At 37.6% G+C, this 17,267-nt stretch overlaps 1 long non-coding RNA gene across 1 annotated transcript; it reads right to left on the reverse strand.

The window, feature by feature from the left end:
* Positions 1 to 1,029: 1,029 nt before the first annotated feature.
* On the reverse strand, positions 1,030 to 12,511 carry LOC110390775. Its single transcript, XR_002433846.1, has 3 exons — positions 12,465 to 12,511; positions 5,240 to 5,339; positions 1,030 to 1,111 (listed from the first exon to the last, which is right to left on the reverse strand). It is a non-coding gene; the product is annotated as an uncharacterized LOC110390775 (long non-coding RNA).
* Positions 12,512 to 17,267: the final 4,756 nt, after the last annotated feature.

The following is a 17,267-nucleotide window of genomic DNA, read 5'->3' on the forward strand; positions in this document are numbered from 1 at the left end:
CTGGCCATGTGTAGTCATATGTCCTTTTTTTCTATTTAATTTCTTATAATTCAACAGAGAAACATTTGAAAAAGTGTCAGGGAAGTGATGCATGTACAAAAATATTTATTATTAGTTTACTGAATAAACAGCATACCTAGAGAAGTTGTTAGGGAACCTAACAGAATGTATGAATTACAGCTTTTACAATCACTAATAATTATTTCCCAACATTAATGGATTACCACTCTTTTGGAGTCATGGTGAAATCTTGTTCAATCTTGCAGACTGAACTCAGCATATGAACAGTAATTCTTTTCCATATTACCATACCCACTTTATTACAGCCTAGCATGTTCTCAAATAAATTAAATAAAAATCAGATTTTCCAAGTGGAGTCTGAGAAGAAGTTGCTATAACTTGTAAGGAAAATGCAACTGGATGCTTACCTGAATCTATTTTCACCTAAATAATTTTTATAATGTAACTTTCAGTGTGGATATTAACTAGCCTCCAAGTTAAGCTTGAATTCAAGAAACTTCAGATTTTAAAAGCAGTGGATCTCAAAAGTAGTTTTCTGATAGGATATGCTAATTCTATGATATTGGGGAAAATTATTGGAGTAAAAAATTCTGCCCTTATAGTGCCTCAAAGTGAGGTAGTTGACTGAAGGGGACATGTGACTCTATGCATTAGTCTCCTTTAGAATTTAATTGCCTAAAAGTTAAATAGCTGAAGTACCTCTTACTCTCCTTATAGTGTGCGGAGAAACTTAGGCATATTCTGAAAGACATTGCTTGAATTTAGACACCAGTGTTAGGACTGCATGAGTATCTCTGCCTATCAATTTTCATTGACAGTTTGAGAACAAGTACTAACTTACAGTAATGGCTAAAACACATATCTAAAATTAGATGAGATAAACTCCTCTGAATGGCTTGAATAGCAAACACTCAGCACTCCAAAACTAGTTTTCATATATGAATAACACCACCACCTGCAACACAAAAGAAATGCCATAAACAAAAAAGAAAATAAACACAGAGATACCTGTCTTCTCATCCCAGATTTCTCTAAGCCCGGTATTCTGCTGTCTGGGTGGAGGAAGGCTCCAATTAAGTCTATAACACAACTAAACACACAAAAAAAGTTATCTGATGTCACAGAAGGAAGTATCTTCAAAAATGTAGCCAATGAATATTTGAAGACTACTAAAAGTAACCTTAGCAGTGTTATCTGTACCACTCTAAACAGCAAAGCTAGTCCTTTTTACAGAACATTCTTTTCTTCCATAAACAATTTTTGAGTAGACTAGTCTGCAGCAGTAACTTCCATGGGTTTATTGTATTTCATGAAGATAGGTTTCTGTAAACCACATTTTTTCCCTTCCTCCTTAAAAAATATATATTTTTTTTCTCTCCAAGGACTGATTAATAACCCTTACCTGCTATTACTAATTCCTTTTATTGTTTCCCTCAGGGTTCAAACACTTTCTAAAATGGTATGAATTAAAAGGGAATCAAATAATCTGCTATTCTCCACATCTACTGTTTTCTCCTCCTTTGTTTTCACTGTGCTTTCTCCTATCTATTTGTTCAGGTTCTACAACTCCTGACATCAAGTCTCCATCTCCTTTTTTTCCCCCCCACAGTTGTTCTTGTGGCCTCTGAACATCAACAACAATAAAAAAAGAACACAAAATGAAAGAATGGACTTCACCTAGACATGAATTTAAAATATTTTAATATTTTAATAAAAAAATAAAATAAATTAAAAAAAATTAAAATATTTAAAATATTTTACATCTATTCTTTCTAATCCCACTGAAATTTATTATTAAATTAAAGCATATGTGTTTTTATAAGTCTACTGATTATCGTTCCACCTTGTTAGGTTTTGGGTTTGGATGCTTCATAGTGAGTATTTCAGATGATCTTTAAGATCAAACCACTCTGCATACTACAGCTTTTTCAGACTTAACTGCCATTTGTCAGTGGATGTGACTTACTCTATTATGCTGTTTCCCTTTTCCCAGTTTATTGTTTCTTAATATACACACATTCTCATTTCTCTGGAAATTTAGTGAGATTTGGGACATGTTGTGGAAAGACCCTGATTTATAACTTTGCGTTTGCAGTGTAATTGCTTTGTATAAAGCAGTAAAGATAGACATATCATAAATCTAAAGGTAGAGGTTTATTCTAGATGTATATTACTCAAACTTTTATGAGATCAGCAATAGCCCACATGTTATTCTGGATGCTATATTCAGAACAATTTTATTGCAAGAAAGAGCAATAATAATACTCTTTCTTCTCTCCTTCTTTCAAAAATGTTAATCAAGTCATCAGCTGTGATTTTGAATTTACCAAAAAAGGATTGTACATGAAGAGATTTAGTGAATGCCATTTTAATGGATCTTCTAGTTCTCTGCTTTTTTTTTTTAAATCTTTTCTTTTTTAAATTTTCATTAGAATACTTTGCTTAATTGCCTAAAGAAACCATGAACATATGTCTAAGCCTACCAAACACATAGATTAACAGCCACTGCTGATACTGGCACTATTTTTTCCCTGAATACAGATGCCTTTACAATATACTATTCATGTTGTTAAGTAATAGCATTCATCTCCCAAAACCATTTATAGAGTTTATTCTAGAAAGGAATTTTTACACTCTAATTTTGTGCTCATCTTTTTCTAAATTGAAGATGCATCCACGGTATGCCTGAAAATCTGCTTAGACTGGGAATCAGCCATAGGAAAAGCAGTAGAAGGGATCTCAAAAATTCACATATTTCCCTCTGTCCCCAGGTGGTATCCCTAACTCATACCTTACAGACATCTACCTAGGCTGTTCCTAGAGATCTGTAGTGAACATTCGGCAACAAGGTCTTCTACTCTGATGCTGAACTGTCCTTGCCTGAGAACTTCACTTTGCTCTAATTTGCACCAATTGCTTAGTGTTTTAATTCAAGTGCACAGGGAGAACAGTGCATTCTCTTCCTCTCTGTAGTCCATCATTTTCTCACGTAAGAGATACTTGCTTTTCCTAGGTAACCAGCAACTTAAATGATGCTGCAGGAAATCTCTGGCGTAATACATTGGTTTTGATTTCATACTTCTACTGCCCTCTACTGGGTGGGAACATGAGATTAAGATATGGTTAATAGGATGTCCAATATGTACATACATGCTACTGCAGAGGTTCCTAAGATCAGTCTTAGTTAATGCTGCACAACAGAACTGTTATTTCTCTTCTTAGTTGTAATGTGATATTGTGTAAAGATGCATCTGGAACTATTAGGCACTTAATTTATCTTGTTGCTGTTAAACTGAAAGTAGTTGTGCTAAGAAGAGAATCATGGTTGAATTTCCAGCTATTTAAACCTGTGATTGATCAAGGCCAGAGTTTGAAGCCATTTGTTTTCAGGGTGCCCTCCCAAAAATGGAAGAAATTCTAAGTATATTTACAGTACTCTTTATAACGCACATCACTGGTTGCTAGGCATTTACTTGGTGCAAGAGAAGAATCATTCTTTTCAGCAGACTGACATCTCCACTCTTCTGTTTATTGGAAAAAGTTCAGGTTTTTTTTCAGACCAACATCAATCGGTGTCTTGACCTACAGAAAGCTCTCTCAAGGATGAAGGATATTTCTGCATTTGGACAAAGTCACTCCTACGGTAATTACATTTTTCTCCCAGAGTGATTCAGTTTTTTTTGTTGTTTGGTTGGGGTGTGCGTGTGCACGTGTGCGCGCACTTTTTGTTGCACAGAAACATTTATTAACTTGCTGAAGGCCTGATGGAAGACTAGTGGCAAAATACTCTCAATTAAATGTGTGCAGGCCTTGGAAGCAGTTTCTTGAAAAGCATTATCTGAAATACATCCTGAACTGGTAGAGAACTTCATAGAGCAATAATAATTAGATCTGGAAATGCATATTAAGCCTTTTTGTCGGTCCTGTGTGAACACAGGACTGTTTCCTGTGCTGGACTTCAGGATATTTAATTTAGAGGCTTTTTTAGTGTCTCTGTAAATACATAAAAAATAAATTCATTTTACCACACAAAACTGCAGTTCATCCTCTTATCATTAAAAACTAGTGAAGATAAATGTTCTCTTGGTTGACTGAAATAAGGGGAAAAAAAAAAACCTTGTTTCATGCTTTTTTTACTCCTCATTGTCCAAGAATGATGCAGAGAGGCTGAGCTGCAGAGCATATTCAGTGTCAGCAGAAACATTTTCAAAGCCTCCAGCAGCTGCACCTGTGCAAAGCCATACAGGGGACAAAGGTATCTCAGTGGACAGAATTCATATGGGATAGTCTTTATTGCTGGTGACAATGTGTAAAGTGGAAATAATCTAGCACGAACCTGAGCTCTCAGGTTGAGTGTTCAAGGCTGACAGCTGGAGAACATCTTACTTGATAATTTAGGCCTATGATGTGGAAGTAATTGAGTTAAGTAGTCCTGATAACAATGCTCTGTTGAAGATATTTCTCAAAGTATCTCTTCTCTATATAATAGAACAGAATAGTTGGACAAGACCTTCAAAGATCATTTATTCCAACTCCCTGACTTCTTGAGGGCTAACCAGAAGTTAAGTACATTATTAATGTCATTACTCAAATGCCTCAAACATTGACAGGCATGGGGCATCAATCACCTCTCTAGGAAGCCTGTTCCAGTGTTCAACCATCCTCACAGCAAAGAAGTTTTTTGTAATATCTAGTCTGAACCTCCTCTGGTACAGTTTTGTGCTGTTTCCAAACATCCTGCCAGATTTCCAGTGAAAGAGGCAAGCAAAATATGAGTCTAGATGATAGAAGATACAAGTCCTGCATTCCTGCTTTATGAAGCAGTCCAGCTTTCCTGCTTGAAAACAGAGTGACTTGCCAGTGCAACTGGAATATCCTGGGCACTGCACAGAAAGACTTTTCCATGTAACTATCTCTGTCTGAAACAAGTCCCTCTAGTGGGGCCTGAGGGGCTAACGGCCATTAGCCCAGCATCACACTTACCCAGGTAACTCTACTCCCCAGCACAGAAACCTATTATAAAGTTTTTGAGCCTACAACTACTACAGTGACTACTGGCTGAGTTAAACTGATTTCCTGTCATTGAAAAAAAAGTTTTTCTGAGAAGCTTTAGACTGTCCTGGGACATTATTAGAGAAGAATTAAGAAAAATGAGGCAGGAATTTGTTCCTTTGTTATGCCTGAGCAGAATGGAATTCATCTTCAGGTGAATTTTTACCTGCACTTCCAGGCAACAACACAAGAAGGCACTAAAACACTGCAGTTCTTCATCGGTCTAAAAGGAGCGTTAGTTTCCAATGTTCCTCCAGAAAGACGGACTGCGCAAATTAACACAAGCAAAAGATAAAAGGAGTTTTAAGCTGCTGCTCACTGCATCGCATTCTTAGTTCTCATTTAAATGTATGCATGCATCTCTCAATGTGTTTCTGTGTTTGGGAGGACAAGTTTTCCCACGTAGAATGGTGAGAAAAACCCAGATGCAGATATCTACAGACATTTGGTCTTGCCCCTCCATGTCTGACAGAACAGACAAGTAGTTGGCTAATTCAGTCATGAAGGAAAAGAAAAGGGCTGTTGCCAAGAAAATCGAAACAATATTATGGCTATGGGGGCTGGAAAAGGCACTGAGTAAATAAAATGGAAAAATTCTTTTATTTTAACAATAAAGAAATTAGAAGATTAAATATCCAGAAGCAAAGCAAAAAGAAGAGCCATATACCAGTCTTACTTACATTCATAGGATTATTCTGAATAATATAAGCAGCATGAGAATGCAGTTTTGAGATACTAATTTCACCAGGAAATATATCTTCAGTTAAAGTCTTGTTATTATGCTCACAATAGGAGTCATAGCAAGAAGGAAGAAAAAGAACATGTCCATGTGAGCAAGGAATATAACCAGGTACAGTGTTTGTTTCCATTTTACATTTGCTTTGCCTTCACAGAGGAGAGGTCTAAGAGTGGCTCTGTGATTTGGTGGCCGGTTTTCAGTGCTGCACTTTAAAGGGTAGCAGTTGCCAGTGATCACATCAAAACAACCCCATTAACACCGTCAAGCCTGCAGAGAGCATCTCAGATATATAGGGAGCAAGCACAGCTTAATTAGTGCTGAAGGAAAAAGTGCGGGAATAAAAGCCCGGCTTGTTTATCAGTGCCAAGCTAATGCTCAAGGGATATAGGGATGAAATCATTTTCATCCTCTACTTAATGTATTCACTCCAGCCTGACAAAAACTTGGAAACAAGTTTGCTTACTGAGTTTGAACACACAGGAAAATACTCTTATCACATCAGATCTACTTCTAATGCATGTTTTTTCTTTTTTTTTTCTGGGAGGTCTCTTCATAAAAGGTGACCCATTAAATGCATTTAACTGGAAAAATTGTTTAAATAAATAGGACCTTTCAGTAGTACTTAGTTCAACATCTTTTAAGACAGTGTGCAATAGTATGCTTTCTTGTAGAATGACTTATGTGAGTAGGAAGCTGGAGAAGATGAAATCCAGACTTAAATCTAGGTATTCATGATATATTTGTATGACATTAATACTGAAAATTTATACATGAGTCTCAATTTCATTTTGTCCATTCATCTACAGGAAGAAAAGTCACTAAAACTTCAACTAAAGATGTAAGACAACCTCAAGAAGTAGCAGAACAACATGTACCATCATTAAGAAAATAGAAAAGGTTACTCCAACCACTTGTATGTGTTGTGCTTACTATATTTGACCTGCATAAATTTAGAAAAATCTGTTCAACTGTGGGACTTAATTCTGATGAGAAGCCTCATTCTGGTGCTGCACCATTAAATCTGACAGAAAAATTGCTGTTCAACTCAATAGGAATAGAAATGAGATTTCTAATTAGAATAGGGAAATGTAGTATTCAGAAGAAGGAGTCTGTAAAATGTGTAAATGGACTTGATCACATTTTGGCCTTGAAAACTTAAATACTGGAAGTAGCTGCTGGTGATGTTAAACAAATGCTGGCTTTTCTATATTCTTATGTCCAGCAATCAAAAAGTAGCTACAGTTTTCCCTCTGCAAAAGACTACAATAATAAAAAAACTAAAAATGTAACTATAAAATATAAATATGTAAAGACCCAACTACTATAAAGAAAAAGCCACACTTAATATATTTGTGTCCTATAAATATTTACCAGGCAGTAAACATTACTGTGTTTTAATTACCCACACAGGATTGTACTGAGGAGGACCTTTAAAGCAGAACATGTTCATACTATCTGGATCAACATCTATTCTTACAACCTGAAAGTGACACTCTGCTATGACTGAAGAGTTAATATACTCATTCTTTTAGAAAGATATCTCTTGTCTATATTACCTTTTTGTGAAGATCAGGGTGTTTGTCTTGCCTTTGACCTTTCTAGTTTGAAATTAACACCGCAAAGTGCTGTATTAAGCTTTTGCCTCAGCAGTAGATTGTGGCAGAAAAACTGGCTTGTTATTTCATTGAAGACCATCAGGAAACTTGTGAGCTGAAGGACAGTTCTTATTTTAAAATACATAGCCAGTAAATCAAAGAAGAGGAAGAACATAAAAAGAAAATGTGAAATTGCCTTAATAGACCAGTTTATTCTCAACTTGAAATCACTATGAAAGCCCTTCTCACACCTTCTCCAACAAATACAGTGACTGGATTAAGCCTAGAGAGGCTATAATTTAGAAACTTGCTACAGAAAACTCTAACAAGTAGATCTGTCCAGATTAGAAGTTGAGAAGAATTTGAGATATTAGAGTCATGATTGCTCTGCAAGACCAGTAATAAAGAAAAGATAAATAGAGCTTGGAATAGTCTTTAGAACACGCTAGTGCAGACTTGCCAAGGCACATCACAACTTAAGAAGCACAACACAGCAATGCTCTTAACTTTCTGCTTCAGTGAATCAAAAAACGAGCAGAGAGAATATTTTTGTTCCAAAAAATAATGAGATCTTTCTTACTCCTACAGTATACATAAGTGAGATTTTGGTGTGAGCTTTCTCAAAACACCTCAAAAACAATATATAGATGACAAGGGCATATCAATAAATTTTTATCTGCATTCATAACTATGCCTCCTGCATCAGCAGGAATCCTGCATTTGGTCTTTTGAGATACTTCATTTCTACTGTTTATTTTACTGACACATCAGGAGTTGTTAATCATAAGCACCCTTTTGCTTTTGTCTCACACAGCTATGAGCAACTTCTGGATGGAATATTTTTAAGTATTTCTGGGAGCCCACCTTAGGAAAACATTTTAGTTAAGGCAAAAGTCAAAGTATAAAATAGTCAAAGTAGCTATCTTTGCTAAGCATTGAGTGTGCTATATAGGGGAGAAAAGAGATAGCTAAGAAGTTAGGGACTGTGAAATGACTCCCAGTTTATCTCTAGAATGAAACAGTTTTCTCAATTACAGACTCAGAATATCACATGTAAGAATGAGCACTATCCCTGGTAAATCAAAGAACAGAATTGGAAAACTCTGAAATAGTCTGCCCCATGTAGTAAAGACTACCTTAGAGGTATACAGTGACTTAAAATTGATCCTTCAGATTAGACATGAAAGAGGAAAGAAGTATATATTAAATAACTGTTCAGTTTTCACAAACCTTTTCATCACAGGGAGGATGCTTCCTTTTTTTCCCCTGAAAGAGAATCTCAGATTTTATGATCTAAGATAAAAGCTTTATAGATACAAAATTCACTATGGCTGTGTCATGGTTTTATGATTTTTGGTTATCAGTATTCCACATCATAATATCATGTAGTTCATTGAAAGTTAGAGTTAGTGCTCCAGTTCTGTGGATTGTCGATAGAAGAGAAGAACTACACGCCCCAAAGGACTTTGTGTTGTTCTATTTCCATTTTCTGTTCAGAGAAAGATAAAACTGTTCACATATCATGAAACATGCTCTTTTCCCTTTCTGCCCATCCCAGCTGGGTGTGCGCTCCCTGGCTGTCTGATCTTCAGCATTAGAGAAAGGCCTTTGGTTTTTTGGACACTCTCATTTGATTTATTATCTTCATTTCCAATTATATTGTATTATCTTGCATGCCAATATCTTATTTAGTAAATCATCTTTCCTCCTCAAATCATTGCTGCTGTTTTGGTTTTAGGTACATCTCCCTACCCTTTTCCTAGAGCATGGGTCCGTGGGTCCCCCCCCATTAGTCATGGAACCAACCCAAACCAGCCTGTAAGTCATTGACAGGCTGTGTCAGTTTTAGAAGAGTAGCACAGGGTCCATGCTTTGAAGCTCTGTAAAAGTATGAATAAAACCATAAAACAAAGAAAAGCAGAAGGAAGCTAAAGAACAGAGAAAAGTTTGAGAATTTGCAATTTTGTGATTGCTCACTAGGCAAAATAAAGCATTAGAAACAGAATTAGCAAAGACAATTTAATGAGGTGTGTGAAAATAATGTAGAACCATCTTTGGAAAGGTATAAATAAAGGGAATAATCAAAATTTAAAGGAAACATTTTTGTGATATTCTCTTTTAAGGCTGGCTTTTGAACCATTTGTTGAGAGAGAGTTTGAAGATGTTTTAGGGCAACTCTATGCATTCTTCAGAGCACTATTTCACTAGAGATGCTCCAGTGTTACTAGCTGGGTAGCTTGAAATGGGTTCAAGGCTGACTCTTAGCCAAAGCAGAACATAGCATTTCCTTACTCCTGAATAAATAAGCATACATACTGGATTAAACAAAAAAGCAACATAAGCCATAAAAAGCAAGAAAGATTCAGTGAAACCCTGATCCCTTCCTCCAGTCCTCTTTCTCCATGTCTGTGAATTCAGGTGTGAGAACCTGTTTTCCAGGTGTGGAAGAAATGCCTAAAGAAAACACCTTCATCAGATGAGCTAACCAGTGCCGGAGTCCCTCAGGTGGCCAGAGGGCATGGGGGATGTGTGGGAGCTGACAAGGTAGGTAACAAGGTGTCATGGTATGATCTGTGCAAAAAAAAAAGTTGGAGCGCTGTGGCAGTAAGACCCAAGCAGAGGCTGAGCTAGAGAAGGAGAACATGAGAAACTACTAAGTACAATGGGCAAAGCTGCCAGAGGCATCAGCTGCAAAAGCCGACAGATGTTGCTGCCAGCACTGTGGAGCATGGGTGGATTCAATTGATGGCTTAGGAAGAGATAAATAAGAAAGAGCTAAACTCCACAGGAACTGAAAAGTAGCGTCAGTATTTTTCAGGGAGCTGAGTCTTGCCTAGACTCAGCTAAAGTCAAGTCACCAGCTGGATTGATTGTATAACACCAAGATTACATCGGTAATTATGTCATGACTAGTTTGTGTACAGCTGTAGAAAAATGGGACAAAAAGGTAAAAAATAATCAGAGGAAGGTTGTTTTTCTGGGAGAAGATTGCATTAAAGGAAGTGAGGTACAAGGATAGAGAACAGGAAACAAGAACTGGGAAAGAGGAAATGAAGGTATACAAATTATGTGTGCTGTGGTGTCTGGGGCTACCTATCAGGCAGCTTGATCCTCATAGCCAGATCAGGACAATAAGCCAAGACTTTCCTTTTGCCCTCAGAACATGGATCAAAGAAGGGCCCACAGCAGGGTGAGTTGCCCCTGGCTATCAGGAGAACTGTGGACAAGGCTAATCAAGCAGCCTGGTACCACCTTCTTGGTCCTCATTCCTGATGGCAGCAGTGCCTTCCAAGCCACTCCCTAGAATGGGTATGCTGCCATAGGAATCTTGATATAAAAAACAAATACAAAATAAAAATTTCCCTAAAGTTTATTATATATAAACATGAAACAAAACATTTGATGATCTCTTGTAGGAATCTGGGGGAATTAGTTGTCAGGGAGAGCCTTTGAGTCTCTGAAGACAGATTCTGAATCTTCTGTGAACATAATTCGACACTAGTCAAATTTACCTATATCAGAGACCCTACTGTCATTGACCATTCAATGGAGTTGATGGTGTTGAGAAGGGATATAGAATCGTATTGATGATAACCACAGCATAACTACAAAGCACTTGTAAGAAAATTGGCTCAGCTTACAGATGAGTGGCTTGTATTATGTTGGATATCGCTCTTCCACTTCAATCATGGCTGCTATATTCACTTAGCTTTAGAAGCGATGTTTTAAGAAATGACATTTTAATTTGTCAAAAATAAAAGGTCTAACCACTTGAACTCAATTGAATGGGAAAGCTTGTCTTTTTCAGTGACAAGTGTTTACTCTATAAAGAGACTGTTTCTTCCTATGCTTGTTGCATAGAAGTACACAAGAAAGTTTCTTGACGTATTTGCTTTTGAGTACATTAGCAAAGTAATTTTCTGTAGCTTGTAATATAAATGCAAACTTTCAGGCCAAAGGAAAGCCCTAACCAGATATGAAATGCTTTAATAGTATTTCCTCCACAACTACAGTTAATTTGTACTTGGCCTTCATTTCATCCTTTCCTTACATCAGCTTCCACACAGTAAATAAACCTGTAAGGTAAGGGAGCAGCCTGAATCAGCTGTCAGCATCCAGATGAACCTGAGTAGGAATTAGAGAGAGTGATGATGGCCATCAAGCATCTAACACATCACTCTGCAGTAGCAACTGCTCTGCTAAGAGCTATAATTTGCCTGACTGCCCTAAACTGTGTTTCTCTTTCATGAACATGCTGTACCTGCTGCATATACCACCAGTACTGTGGTCAGTGCTCAGCTATGGACACATTATATAGAGCCAGCTCTGTTATCTGCTGATACTACCTGAAGATCTGTACTACAAGAAGCTGTAGAAATAGAGCTTGAAATCCTCAAGATTGCTGTCTGGGTTCTGTTTCTGCCTGAACGCTCATACAGGTATTGAGCAGGATTTGGACCATCTTTCCCTGGATAGTGCCTGCTTCGGCATGCAATTGTAGTATTCTCTTCCTACTTTTTGTGCAGGCATGTGAGTGCACATGTGCAGATAAATCAGCACAGAGCAATATGCTTCTACCAGTGTGAGACAGAAACAAAGGGCCAGAGCTGGTAAAGCTGTGAATCTATACAACAGTTGTCTTAGTGAAACAAATACCCTAGCAGATGCACAAATGCATACACCATGCTTTTAAAGTAAAGAAAAAAGCTCTCCTATTTTTAAGGAAAAGAGGAATAAGAATCTGAATCTTGTTCAGAATCATTCAAAAAAAAAAAAGACATTTATTTTACATTCAAGAAGATACAGAAGAACTTACAGAAGTAAAAAAACCAACAAAATTACAGAAAACTAAACAAGACCACCTATGTCTCAGAAAGAAACAAACAGAAGTCCTGCTAACGATTTTACAATACTTTCTCTTCTTGCATAGTGTCTATCATACAAGGTATAACATGATGGAAAACACAACAAGATAGCAGAGCAACAAGGTCCCACAGCAAATGAAGATCCACTCAGAAGTAACAGCAGTAAGCACAAAAATAAGAGAAACTTCTTACCTTCAGAAGGCCTGTAAGATCCTCTAGTAAGCAAGAACATCCAGATGAAAAACCCTCACCTCCACTGCCAACCCTTAAATGAAGTCTGGGAAGGGGTGGATTCTGGCTCCACCCCTTCCAGACACTCAGGTGCATCGCATGCACCTGAGCTCCCCTGGGTTGGCCCTGCTTTCCCATCAGGTGCTCAATCACTATTTCAGGCCGTGACTTAGCATACATTCACTACACAAAGTATACCTGCTTACACACATGTACACGGACTGTTTGATAGATGAGGAACTGGTTGTGAGATTGTACCCAGAGAATGGTGGTCCATGGCTCAATGTCTCGATGGAGATCTGTGACAAGTGCTGTCCCTCAGGGGTCAGTACTGGGACCAGTGTTCTTTTAACCTATTCATCAATGACATCCAATGGATGAAACATCTCTCCTACGAGACAGGCTGAGAGAGCTGGGGCTGTTCAGCATGGAGAAGAGGAGTCTCTGGGGAGACCTGAGAGCAGCCTTTCAGTATCTAAAACAGGGAAGGAGGGGGTTATAAGAAGGAAGGGGACAGACTCTTTAGCAGGTATGTTGTGATAGGACAAAGGGAAATGGTTTCACACTAAAAGAATGGAGATTTATATTAGATATGAGGAAGTAGTATTTTTAAGTAAGGTGGTGAAGCACTGAAACATATTGCCCAGAGAGGTGGTGGATGCCCTATCCTCAGAAACAATCAAGGTCAAGCTGGACAGAACTCTGAGCAACCTGATCTAGTTGTAGGTATCCCTGTACATTGCAGGGAAGTTGGACAAGATGGCCTTTAAGTGTCCTTTCCAACTCAAACGATTCTATGATTCTATAATTCTGTGGTATGTGCTAAACCTTAAGTTTGAATCCTGTAAAGCCTTCCCATACTAAAAACTGATTAGTCTTTATCCTTAAAGGAAGCTGGGAATTTCCCCTTCGCAGCCATGCTGAGTAACAAATTATCTGATTTTAAAGCACAATAGATAGAGCTCTAAAATGTAATCTGATTTACCTTCCTTTATCATCTTTCCTTTATTGGTAAGCTGAAGCTCACTGGTCTGTCCACCACCTGAATTACATCTCAGTATAGCCAATGAAGTAGAAAGATATATGGACCATAAATCTTTTCTGCCATCCACTCACTGCAAACTGAAAGAAGAGCCATCTGCCCTGTAACTAACACAACTGATCACGTGTAGCCTGAGACTCCCAGCAGAGGATTCCAGCTGTTATTTTCTGTTCAAATTTTCACTGATTTTCAGTGCTTCTGGGGGACCAGAAAAATGTCACATAAAGCATAGCCTATTGCTGGTGAAAAATCACATGGTGAAACCTAGTTATTTTGAAAAGAGTTACTTTTGTATGTTCAGGAAATGCTGTTCAATAGAATCACCTGGGACCCTTGTCATTCAGCAAATGAAGCAACTCATCATCTTGAGTTACAGGATCTGCGGATGGGTTAGGCACTTTAGTGGATGTGAGGTAATGACTCAGGTAGAGAGAAAGCAGTGACATGGTAATTAATACTACATTCAGACTGCAAACAAACTTTCCTGCTCTCTCCACTTTTGACTGTAGGTATTTAGCTCAGACATCTGTGCCAAAGCAGTCTAGCAGCAAATTCATGAGGTACCAATGTGTATGATTGTGCTACTGTGTGTTGTGATTAAGTCAATATTTTTAACATGAGTAATTACTGTGGGTCATATCCTTTTATTTTGAAAGCAGCTTTAAAGTCAAGAGTAGTTATACTACTGTAATAAAGTTTACTTGGACAGCAGAGCAGTGAACTGGTACTCAGCATTGCTGGGATCAGGTCCTGGATGTCTCTCTTTATCAAAGGTTCACCTCTCTTGTCACTTTTGCACTGATAAACAGGGATAGTGGTACTGATCCCTACTAATAAGAACTTGTAGAGGAAATTGATAGTTTTATTCTATATATCTCTTGTTCAGAATCCTCCCTTAATGTTGGTAGGACATTTTGCTTTGGTGTCTGTAATGTTTCGTCTTGCACAAAAGATCATCTCAAAGACACAAATAAATAGTTGTTGAAAACTAGTGTGTGGTACCCATCAAATAAGCAAAACCACCTGTTTTCAGAATCAAACACTTTCTGATTTTAAGTTTAGTTCCTTGACTTTGGAGTGCATGCCAGACACTTGATTGATTGCTGAGAGGGCAAACATAATCTCTTCATTATGCTAATAATGAAGTAATAGAATTTCAATGACAATTTTTTGACAAATGTCAACGATTAATTAATTTTCTAGTCAGTATAATCACACTGATAATCCTTTTGAAACCAATGTCACCACCATTTTCATACAGTTGTTCAGAGACACAATTGCAGATGAAAGAAAATGTTACACTGCACTGTCAGTCACCTTGTTTCAGCCTGAAAAGCTCCCTTCTAGAAGTCATATTTTAATGCTTGGATAGATGCAGGACTTCTGTGTGTAGGCCTGTAGTGGTAACAAGGTATTTGAGAAGACAAAGGTGGTCTTTATTGCACTGGGGATGTGACTCTGAAGAGCTTTCTTACCTATACCAGGGGGAAGACAAGAGCACTGCCAATCCATGCGCTGTCAGGTGTAACAGCAAGCTCCTCGCTTCCATTAGCAAAACACACAGTACTGCTTCACCATCCTCTATTTGCCAAAGAGGTCATGGATGTGTTTCCTCAGGGAACCCAGAAAGGCCGAGGAGCACTGTAATCTGCAGCTACCCTGGAGGACAGGGACAGATATATCAGTCTCATCCATCCACAAGTGCACACATCCTATTTCACTGATCACCAGTGTAATGTGCCCAAAACAGATAAATAAAAAATCCATCGACCAAACCAAACAAACAAACCTGTATATATGCACAGTGAAAGAAAGACAGTGATGCTGCATTTTCTTCTTGCCCTATGAGATGCTCCTTGAGTGTGCTGTCCTTAACCTGACATCTATAGGAACAGAGGTGAGAGAATGCCTTGGATCATGGTGGGATTGAGGCACTTACAAAGTACCAAGGCATCAGGACTTCTGGTTCAAAAGAAGACCAGGCAGGTCTTAGGATGCCTGGGAACTTTTGTACTGGCCCTAGGATAGTTCCACAGAGTAGAGATGGTGGATGGTGAGAGTTTTGAGAACTATAAATTCATATTCAGTGCTAATATTATGCTCAAGCCAATTTCATGTGTACAAACATACCTTTGGAACTGCGGTTTTGTCATTTTCTGCAGAGGTGAGCTCCTGAACTACATGTACAATATTTCCTTTCAGGTTCATTTTTGATGCCTGCTTGACAGATAGAGAACAAATTATTTTCCAAAAATAAAAATTTAAAAGCTACTAGTAATGCATTTCATTCTAGAAATCACTATCATTTGTATAGTGACTACATGAAATGTACTCTCACTGACTTACTGTACCGAAGGTGGGAGTTGTTTAAGTTACTTTCAAATGCTGTTTTCCAGTGTGTAACAAGATGATGGAAAAAGTTTCTCATTGCACGTTCATGCAACTACAGCAGATCTTGAATTGGTGTTCAGGACAACAAGTCTGCAAGCGTGAGAAAGAAAACACCCAAGGAGGTTTGAATGCCATGATGTATAAAAAGGAACTATCATGTATGTGAATCCTCTGATAAAAATAAGCAAGTACTCAGCACTAAGAGGATCTTGTCATGGGGCATTATGTATGTGGCAAAAGGCACTTGAATCAGAACATTCTATGAAGTCTTTGTGTCCACAAGATTGTAAAAATACAAGAAAATATGAAAGGTTGCAAAAAAATAAATTAGAAACCATGAAGATAGGACTCAAACAATTGACAAAATAAGCCAGTGAGGGATACAGTCATTTTTACAAGATGTCTCACTGTAGCCATTAAGCCTGGTGAAAAAAAGTTAAGATAGATACTGAAAGTAATGATAAAAGTCTGTAATAAATGAATAGAGATATTTCAAAATATTATATATATATATATATGTATTTAAAAATAAACAAATTGTGTTTAGCTTTGGTATTAAGAATTTTGTAACTGTTTTAAATTTCCTTTGTGGGTAAACAGAGAAAATGGTCTCCAAATGGTCTGCAATGGTAAAGGTAGATTATGACGGCTGCATTCAGAAGAAATATGTTATAGAACACAGATGCAGATGCAGAAATATACACAAATACTAAATGATCAAATTGTGTGGTGGTTACTGAATTAGAACTTATCTCACAGCTGTGAGATATCTGTGAGAAGTCAATGATAAGCCTCTGCTGAATCCCACCAGACAAGATTCTGCCTATAATTTAGCAGGTGTCATTCACAAACATCTAGAGCTAAATCATTGGAAAATCTGGTAGTTATTTATAGTTCCATGAAAATACACTGAACATATTTTTTACTTCCCAGACTGACCTTTCAAGACCGGGAGATTATTGATATCCAGGAGAGTAGGACATAGTAAGAGGTTATGGCTTTTTGTGATTCTTCCTGGATACTACTCTGTAGTTTGGAATGGGAGAACAGAGCTGATGTAATTTTTTTTTGGTTGGTTGGTTGGTTTTTGTTTGGTTGTGGCTTTCTTTCTTTTCTTTTTTCTTTTTTTTCTTTTTTTTCCCCTGTGCTTTGCATTCTGTAGAGATGAGATTGCTAAGCCTTGGGAGTATGCATAAGATCATGGTCATGGATAGTCCAAAATTTCCTCTTTTTTTCCATGAAGTAGGGAATCACCACAGTACACCATTTATCTGCCATTTTACTGAAATGTACCTTGAGCTCTGGGCCTGGCTGATAGATCTTATTATATT

Source organism: Numida meleagris, unplaced genomic scaffold, assembly GCF_002078875.1.
Source record: "Numida meleagris isolate 19003 breed g44 Domestic line unplaced genomic scaffold, NumMel1.0 unplaced_Scaffold193, whole genome shotgun sequence".
In the NCBI taxonomy this organism is placed as follows: Eukaryota; Metazoa; Chordata; class Aves; order Galliformes; family Numididae; genus Numida; species Numida meleagris.